The sequence below is a fragment of the Mastomys coucha genome, unplaced genomic scaffold (genome assembly GCF_008632895.1).
Source record: "Mastomys coucha isolate ucsf_1 unplaced genomic scaffold, UCSF_Mcou_1 pScaffold12, whole genome shotgun sequence".
NCBI lineage: Eukaryota > Metazoa > Chordata > Mammalia > Rodentia > Muridae > Mastomys > Mastomys coucha.
The window spans coordinates 54,554,624-54,564,343 of record NW_022196894.1 but is presented as its reverse complement, the minus strand read 5'-3'; the positions used below and the strand labels follow the sequence as shown (position 1 = coordinate 54,564,343).

The following is a 9,720-nucleotide window of genomic DNA, read 5'->3' as shown; positions in this document are numbered from 1 at the left end:
TTGGCCCCTCTTGCTTCTACATTTCCTCTTCCTCCTCATCTGCAGGGTTCTTCTGGCTCTTCCTAGTGCTTGGTTGTGGGTCTGTACTTCTGCTTTTATTTGTTGTCAGATAAAGCCTCTCTGATGACAATTGGGATAGGCACTAGTCTAGGAGTATAGCAGAATATCATTAAGAATAATTTTATTGAGATTTTTTTAGAAAGAATATCTTTTTTATTTTGTCATATTTTTTAAAATTTATAAAATAATGTAACAATAAAAATGAGTAGTATAAGAGTTGTTTAATATAAAACAGTCAATTGAACAGTCTTATGTAGATGCTTGTCTGCAGCAATATTGAAAATGCATACATTTTTCTCAATATAAATTTTAAATAACTGCAAACATATTACCTGTATATTTTAAAATAATGTATCACTACTAGTATTTTCTTAAATGAACATAAATATATAAATTCTTTTTGTTTGTTTTGTTTTAAGTAGAGTTTAAAATGTTGGCTCTTACTGTGGTACAAGCCCAAAATAAGAACAATTTTTAGACATTGGATTTCATTGTAATAAGGCTGTAATTCAATGACCCTCACATCATCAAAGGATTTTACATCCCTTGTAGCTAAGCTAAAAGTTGACAGTTCTGTTGCACCAAGGAGTGAATTGTATGCACAGTTTTTGGACACAGACGTCCTGCTATGGTCAAAGCTATTTGGCTTGAGTGAGTGACTTCATTCTCAGCCCACAGAGAACAGGTTACATTCATTTAAGAAATGGTGTGTGTATTAAGATGGTCTATCCATGAAGTCATTCACCAACTATTTCGATGAACAATGGTTCTGCTTGGAGGGTGGCCCAGACATTAGGTGAGGGTAAGAATCAGGTTCATTGGCTATGATGATTTTGGAAAGCATTCGTCTCAGAAAAAGTGTAACATATAAAGTCCTCCTCTTCAAACTTGTTACAATATTTACAAACATCAAGCAAAGCATTCAGTCTCACTCTTTGTTGTTCTCTTACAAGCCACCTCCCAAGTTAATTGTTTATGCTTCTCTTGGCTGTATAAATAATTTCAAAATATGTAAGCTGTTCTGAAAACCGTAGTATAGTATAAAAACATCAAATAAACAATCCTATTAATAGAGAGGCTCAGATAAGAGAAGCATGGTTTCAAGACCATTATGTATTACACTGTCAGGCACAAACAAGCAGAAAGTGTAGATGGATTGTACAATATTGGACCAAACTAGAGAGACCACCAGACCGTAGCCAACAATTTCCCAGTTCTTCATACTTTTGGATTTCAATTGATTAGGATATATTGATAATATTAATTTTCATATTAAGATATTAAGAAAAAGTAATTGTTACTGTTATTTTTATTGTTAGAGGTGGAATTATGTTTGTGTGAGTTTGTTGAAAGATTGCTTTCTTGCTTCTTCTAGGGTGTAGTTTTGCTCCTTATGTTGGTGTTTTCCATCTATTATCCTTTGTAGGGATGGATTTGTGGAAAGAAATTGTGTACATTTTGTTTTGTCATGGAATATCTTGTTTACTTCGTCTATGGTAATTGAGAGTTTTGATGGTTATAGTAGCCTGGCATTTGTGTTCTCTTAGAGTCTGTGTGCCATCTGCCCACGATCTTCTAGCTTTCATAGTCTCTGGTGAGAAGTCTGGTATAATTCTTATAGGCCTCCCTTTATATGTTACTTGAACTTGTTCCCTTACTGCTTTTAGAATTCTTTCTTTGGTTAGTGAATTTTGGTGTTTTAATTATTATGTGATGGAAAGAATTTCTTTTCTGGCCCAGTCTATTTGGAGTTCTGTAGGCTTCTTGTATGTTCATGGGCATCTCTTTCTTTAGGTTAGGGAAGTTTTCTTTTGTAATTTTGTTGAAGATATTTACTGGCCCTTTAAATTAGAAGTCTTTACTCTCTTCTATATGTATTATCCTTAGATTTGGTCTTCTCATTGTGTCCTGGATTTCCTGGAATTTTTGGGTTAGGATCTTTTTGTATCTGGCATTTTCTTTTACTGTTGTGTCAATGTTTTCTATGGTATCTTCTGCTCCTGAGATTCTCTCTTCGATGTCTTGTATTCTGTTGGTGATGCTTGCATCTATGACTCCTGATCTCTTTCCTAGGTTTTCTATCTCTAGGGTTGTCTCCCTTTGTGATTCCTTTATTGTTTCTATTTCCATTTTTAGATCCTGCATGGTGTTGTTCATTTCCTTCACCTGTTTGATTGTGTTTTCCTATATTTCTTTAAGGGAGTTATTTATGTCCTTCTTAATGTCCTCTATCATCATCATGAGAAGTGATTTCGGTTCCGAATTTGCTTTTGCAGTGATTGAGTACAGGACTTGCTATGATGGGAGAATTGGGTTCTGATGATGTCAAGTAACTATAGTTTCTAATGCTTATTTTCTGACACTTGCCTCCAGCCATCTGGTTATCTCTAGTGCTACCTGCCCTGGCTAGGTCCTGACTGGGGCCTGTTCTTCCTGTTACCCCTGTTGTGTCAGAACTCTTCAGAGTCAAGCTGTTTCTGTGATCCTGTTACTCTCTGATCCTGTGATCCTGGGCCCATTAGAGCACCTGGGAGTACAGCTTCCTATGAGTATTATGGGACTTGCTGCAGAGTTTGCACTCAAGGTGTGTTCAGGTCAGTGGCCTAGACAGACTGAAAGGGACCCATACCACTGGTTTGGCAGAGTTCCTGTGTGCCTGGTCCCACTAGTCCCAGTTACTCCCAGTTTTGGGACAGATGTTGTGTCCTCCTCACCTCTGATCCTATGATCTTGGATGTATTAGAGTGCCTGGGAGTGGAGCTTCCTCTTATTGAGATTATTTTTTAATGCCATTTGTGTTTGGCTCTATTTTGAGTCTCAATGTTGTCCTGCCTTTAGGTCCTGGTCATTTAGGCGGTGTCAGACAGGGCTCCATCTCTATCTACAAGTTGGACCAATCTTGCGTTGGCCACTCCCACCAGTTCTGAGCCACAATTGCCTCAGTATGTCTTTCAACAGGACAGATTGGAGATAGTAGGTCATATCAGTGGGTCAATGTCCTAGACCCACTGATACGTGCCTTGTCTGGTTATAGAAGATGGCCAGTTCAGGTTCCATATCCTCCATTACTTGGAGACTTTGTTAGAGTCGCTCTCATAAATTTCAGGGAGTTTCTACTACAGTAGATTTCTATATCACTCCCATATGCCGCCCATTTCCAGTTATCTCTTTTAGTACTCTTTCCCTCCCTCTCTCCATCCCCTCCTGATCCCTCCTATTTCCATCCTCACTGCACTCAGTCCAAACCCACAAAACATTTTTTCAATTACTTTTATTTTATTTATATTTGTTAACCACCTCCCACAGTTCCTCATCCCATTCCTCCTCCCCACTGCCTCCAAGAGGATGCTCCTCCACTGCCATGCTTACCCCACTCCCTGGAGCCTCAAGTCTCTTGAGCTTTAGGAGTGTCTTCTCTCACTGATCATAGACCAGGCAGTCCTCTGCTGCATATGTATCATACATCCACAGAATTTATATTTCCCTTTTTATTTATTCTTCTCTCATATAATATACCACTAACCTAATGTCTCCCCCATGTATTCCCCTTCCTCAGATCCTTTCTCCCTCCATCTCCCCTCAGAAAAGAACAGGCATCCTAGGACATCAGCAAAATAAAGCATAACATTTTTCTATCCAGTGACTTTCTAAGGCGGGTCAGCCAGGATGTACAGGCTGCAGAAGTGGTAGAGCAACTGGGACAGTGACCTTTCTATCTCCATGTACAACTAGGAGGGACAGCTGATCCACAACCCTCTGTGTACCTTTCCCTCAAGTGGAGAGCTTGTCTCTAGGGAGTGCTTTGACCCCAGGACTCAGGTGAGATCACCATCTTCTCTCTGGTGACTTTCTAAGGTGGGACCAGCCAAGAGGCACTGGCCTCAGAAGCTGTTAGTGGTATATTATATGAGAGAAGAATAAATAAAAAGGGAAATATAAATTCTGTGGATCCAGAGATTAACAGATGGCAAAAGGCAAACACAAGAAACTTACCAATAGAAACTAAGACTACTTGACGTCATCAGAAACCAGTACTCCCACCAGAGCAAGTCCTGGATACCCCAACAGACCAGAAACACAAATTTGAACATAAAATCATATCTCAAAATGGTGATAGGGGAATTTAAGGACATAAAAAGCTCCCTTAAAGAAATACAGGAAAACACAGGTAAACAGGTACAAACCTGACTTGGCCTGCAGGTCACGTTATTCGGGGGGAACGAGGAGGGTCACAACCTGTGAATAAAGAATGGGCGAGAGAGATGACAGGACTCAAGGAAGCATTGCTTGTCAAGAGCCATTTACTTAGTGCAGCCGAGCATATTTAAGGCAAAAATCTTGGAGGGGAGGGGGAGAGGAAGGAGGGAGATGGAAGTTTACAAGATCTTCTGGGGTTGAGCTCCGGTGTGACAGGTGGGGAGCGGGTGGATGACAGGTGGGGAGGGGGTGGATTTCCGTGAATATTCTTTTCCCAGGGCCAAGCCGGATCCTTGTGATTGTCAGGCAGGATGTTAATCTCAGGGTTCACATCCTTGTGATTGTCAGGCAGGATGTTAATCTCCAGGTTCTCAATTAGCTGGGGCAGGATATTTATCTCAGGGCTCTCATGGTTCCCAACACAAACCCCTAAAGAGGAAACATAAAAATTTCTTAAAGAATTACAGGAAAGCACAACCAAAGAGGTGAAAGAATTGAACAAAGCCATCCAGGATCTAAAAATGGAAGTAGAAACAAAGAGAGACAACTCTCGACATAGAAAGCATGGAAAGAAGTCAGGAACCATAGATGCAAACATCAACAACAGAATATAAAAGGTAGAAGAGAGAATATCAGGTACAGAAGATACCATAGAAAACATTGACCCAACAGTCAAAGAAAACACAAAATGCATAAAGATCCCAACCCAAAACATCCAGGAAATCCAGGACACAATGGGAAGATGAAACCTAAGGATAATAGGTGTAGAAGAGCATGAAGACTTCCAATTTAAAAGGCCAATAAATATCTTCAACAAAATTATAGAAGAAAACTTCCCTAACCTAAAGAAAGAGATGCCCATGAAAATACAAGAAACCTACAGAATTCCAAAAAGGTTGGACGAGAAAAGAAATTGCTCCCGTCAAATAATAATCCAAGCACCAAATGCATAAAACAAAGAAAGAATATTAAAAGCAGTGAGGTAAAAAGATCAAGTAACATATAAAGGCAGGCCTATCAGAATTACACCAAACTTATCACCAGACACTAGGAAAGCCAGAAAATCCTGGGCTGATGTCATACAGAACCTAAGAGAACACAAATGCCAGCCCAGGCTACTATACCCAGCAAAACTCTCAATTACCATAGATGGAGAAACAAAGGTATTCCATGATTAAACCAAATTTATACAATATCTTCCCACACTTCAGCCCTACAAAGGATAATAAATGGAAAACTCCAACACGAGGAGGGAAACTATACCCCAGAAAAAGCAAGAAAGTAATCTTCCAACAAAACTAAAAGAAGATAGCCACATGAATATAATTCAAACTCTAACAATAAAAATATGAGTAAGCAACAATTACTTTTCCTTAATATTTATTAATACCAAAGAACTAAATTCTCCAATAAAAAGACATAGACTATTAGACTGAGTATGTAAACAGTACCCAACATTTTGTTGCATACAGGAAACCCAACTCAGTGATAAAGACAGACACTACCTCAGAGTAAAAGGCTGGAAAACAATTTTCCAAGCAAATGGTCCCAAGAAACAAGCTGGAGTAGGCCCGCTGGTATCGAATAAAGTTGACTTTCAACTTGAAGTGATCAAAAAGGATAAGGAAGGACACTTCATACTCATCAAATGTAAGACCTACCAAAATGAACTCTCAATTCTGAACCTCTATGCTCCAAATGCAACAGCATCTACACTCATATAAGAAACATTACTAAAGCTCAAAGCACATATTGCACCACTCCAAATAATAGTGGAGACTTCAGCACCCTACTCTCTGCAATGGACAGATCATAGAAACAGAAACTAAACAAAGACACAATGAGACTAACAGAAGTTATAAGACAAATGGATTTAAGAGATATCTATAGAACATTTTTTCCTAAATCAAAATGATATACCTTCTTCTCAGCACCTCATGGTACTTTCTCCAAAATTGACCATATAATCAGTAACAAAACAGGCCTCCACATATACAAGAAGATTGAAATAATTCCTTGTATCCTATCAGATCTCCATGGACTAAGGCTGCCCATCAATAACAACATAAACAATAGAAAGCCCACATATACGTGGAAGCTTAACAATACTCTACTCAATGATAGTCTGGTCAAGGAAGAAATATAGAAAGAAATTAAAGACTTTTTAAATGAAAATGAAGTCAGAACACATATAAATTTATGCAAAACAATGAAAGTAGTCCTAAGAGGAAAACTCATAGCTTTGAGTGCCTCCAAAAAGAAACTGGAGAGCACATACACCAGCAATTTGACAGCATATCTGAAAGCTCTAGAACAAAAAGAAGCAAATTCACCCATGGAGTTGACAGCAGGAAATTATCAAACTCAGGGCTGAAATCAACCAAATGGAAACAAAAAGAACTATACAAAGAATCAACCAAACCAGGAGCTGGTTCTTTGAGAAAATCAACAAATAGATAAACTCTTAGCTAGACTAAGCAGAGGGCACAGAGACAGTATCCTAATTAACAAAGTCAGAAATGAAAAAGGAGACATAACAACAGATACTAAGGAAATCCAAAAAAATCACGAGATCATACTACAAAAGCCTATACTCTACAAAACTGGAAGACCACCCATAATGAAATCTGATCCCCTCTTCTGGTGCATCTGAAGACAGCTACAGTGTACTCATTTATAATAATAATAAATAAATCTTAAAAAATAAAGTATAACAAGCTATAATATCTCACATTAAGACTGGACCAAGTAAACCAGTAGGAGGAAAAGTGTCCAAAATGCAGGCAAATGATTCAGAGATAGACCCTGCTCTACTGTTAGGAACTCCAAAAGAACACTGAACTATACAACTATAACTTTTATGTAGAGGACCTAGGTCAGACCCTTACAAGCTCTCTGATTTCTGGGATCCCACTTGAGGCCCAGTCAGTTGATTCTGTTGAACCTCTTCTTGTGGTGTCCTTGATTCCTCTGGCTCCTCCAATCATTCTCCCTCCTCCACACGACTCCTTGAGCTCCACCTAAAGTGTGGCTGTGGGACTCTGCATCTGTTCTCATCTGTTGCTGGATGAAGTCTCTCATGTCTCTCTCTCTGATGATGATTATTGTGCTAGGCTCCAGTCTCAGCACATCCTGAGTCAGAGGTTCTGTGGCTGGATTGGTTTCTCCATCTATGGTAGTTGAGAGTTTTGCTGGGTTTAGTAGCCTGGGCTGGCCTTTGTGTTCTCTTAAGGTCTATATGACATCTGCTAAGCATCTTTTAGCTTTCATAGTCTCTGGTGAGAAGTCTGGTATAATTTTAATAGGTCTACTTGACCCTTTTCCTTTACTGCTTTTAATATTCTTTCCCTGTTTTGTTCATTTGCTGTTTTGACTATTATGTAATGGGGAGGAATTTCTTTTCTGGTCCAATCTATTTGGAGTTCTGTGGGTTTCTTGTATATTTATGGGCACCTCTTTCTTTAGATTAGGCAAGTTTTCTTCTATAATTTTGTTGAAGATATTTATTGGCCTTTAAGTATGGAATCTTCACTTTCTTCTATAGCTAATATCCTTAGGTTTGTGTTTCTCATTGTGTCCTGGATTTCCTGGATGTTTTGGGTTAGCATCTTTTTGCATCTTGTGTTTTCTTTGACTGTTCTGTCAATGTTTTCTATGGTATCTTCTGCCCCTGAAATTCTCTCTTCTATTTCTTTCTTGTATTCTGTTGGTGATGCTTGCATTTATGGCTCCTGATCACTTTCCTAGGTTTCCTATCTCCAGGATTGTCTCCCTTTGTGATTATTGTTTCTATTTCCATTTTTCTATTGTGGATAGTTTTGTTCAATTCTTTCACCTGTTTGGTTATGTTCTCCTATATTAAGGGTGTTATTTATATCCTTCTTAAAGTCCCCTAACATCATCATGAGATGTGATTTTAAATCAGAGTCATGCTTTTCTGGTGTGTTGGAGTATTCAGGGCTCACTGTGGTGGAGAACTGGGTTCTGATGATGCCAAGTAGCCTTGGTTTCTGTTGCTTGTGTTCTTGCCCTTGCCTCTCACCATCTGGTTATCTCTGGTGTTAGTTGGTCTTGCTGTCTCTGAGTGTAGTTTGTCCCTCCTTAAAGTCTGTGTGTCAGTACTCCTGGGAGACCAGTTCTTTCCAGGAGGAGTTTGAGTATTGATAGCTATGGCACAGGGTCATCTCCGTAGTGCAGACAGAAACCGAAAGGATCCTATTCCCAACTGCTCCTTGGTTCCTATGTCTTGATGGCTCTGGGCAGGTCCAACTTGGGCCAGGAATTGGAACAGAAGTGGTGGTCTTACCTGTGCTCACAAGTGTGTTGACAGTTCTAGGAGACCAGCTCTTTCCTGGTGGTATTTGGGTATGGAGAGTTGTGGCATAGGGTCAGTTCCAGGCACAGATGAATACTGGCAGGATCCTGTCCCAGGCTGCTCTTTGGTTCCTGTGACCTGAGGGCTCCAGGTGGGTCTCTCTGAGCAGAAGTGGTGGTCTAACCTGCACTCACAAACTTGTTCTCACTCCTGGGAGACCAACTCTCTTCCACTGGTATTTGGGTATGGAGCGCTGTGGCACAGGATCATCTCTGGGTGCTGTCAAAAACTATTCTTGTTATGATTAACTCAATCTCATGTGTACAACAAGACATACATAAATCTCTTTGCATTTGTAAGCTAAGCATAGATCAGATGCAACCACATCAAAAGTGTTTGTAAGTGCATATGACACTGTTTATAAAGGTAGGTCCTATAAATTGACTAAGAAAGACCAATTCACCAGAAGCGTTTAGAGCAAGTTCTAGTGTCAGAAATTCTCCAGCCACACAGGTTGTACAAAGGTCACCAGACTAGAAACATATCAGCTTCAGCCTTCTGGTGGAAAATAGATTTTTAATTCCTTCTACTGAAGGAATAAATTGTTTGTTTAACATGTCCTAGTGTATGTCTGAGAGTACAAAACCCCCATGCCCCTTACCCATTTGTGATTGGTTAAGCTATCAGGGGACTCCTTTTCTTTTAAGTTTTTTTTTCATCATTTATTTATTATTATATGTAAGTACACTGTAGCTGTCTTCAGACATGGCAGAAGAGGGTGTCAGATCTCATTACAGATGGTTGTGAGCCACCATGTGGTTGCTGGGATTTTAACTCTGGATCTCTGGAAGAGCAGCCAGTGCTCTTACCCACTGAACCATCTCTCCGACCCAGGGGACTCCTTTCTTAAGAAAGTTGATTCTTCCTCTCCATGCAGCCATTCATTTCCTGTATCTCTTTTTCAGGGATGGGGCCTTGAGAGAGTTCCCTCATTATAGTGTCACATTGGCTGGTGTTGCCATAGTTCTGGTCTTCTTTAGGTGACCACATTATTAAGATTTTTGGGGGTATACCCTCCGTGTCATACACAGAAACACTAATACCAAAACATTTGATCATCTGGCTCTTCGGAACTTTCATGTCTTGCT

General features: G+C 39.6%; 1 protein-coding gene across 1 annotated transcript in view; it reads left to right on the top strand.

Moving 5' to 3' along the window:
• Positions 1-9,720, top strand: part of LOC116086462 (transmembrane protein 45A-like) — a 54,264-nt gene that overhangs the window by 21,664 nt on the left and 22,880 nt on the right. The window lies entirely within an intron of this gene.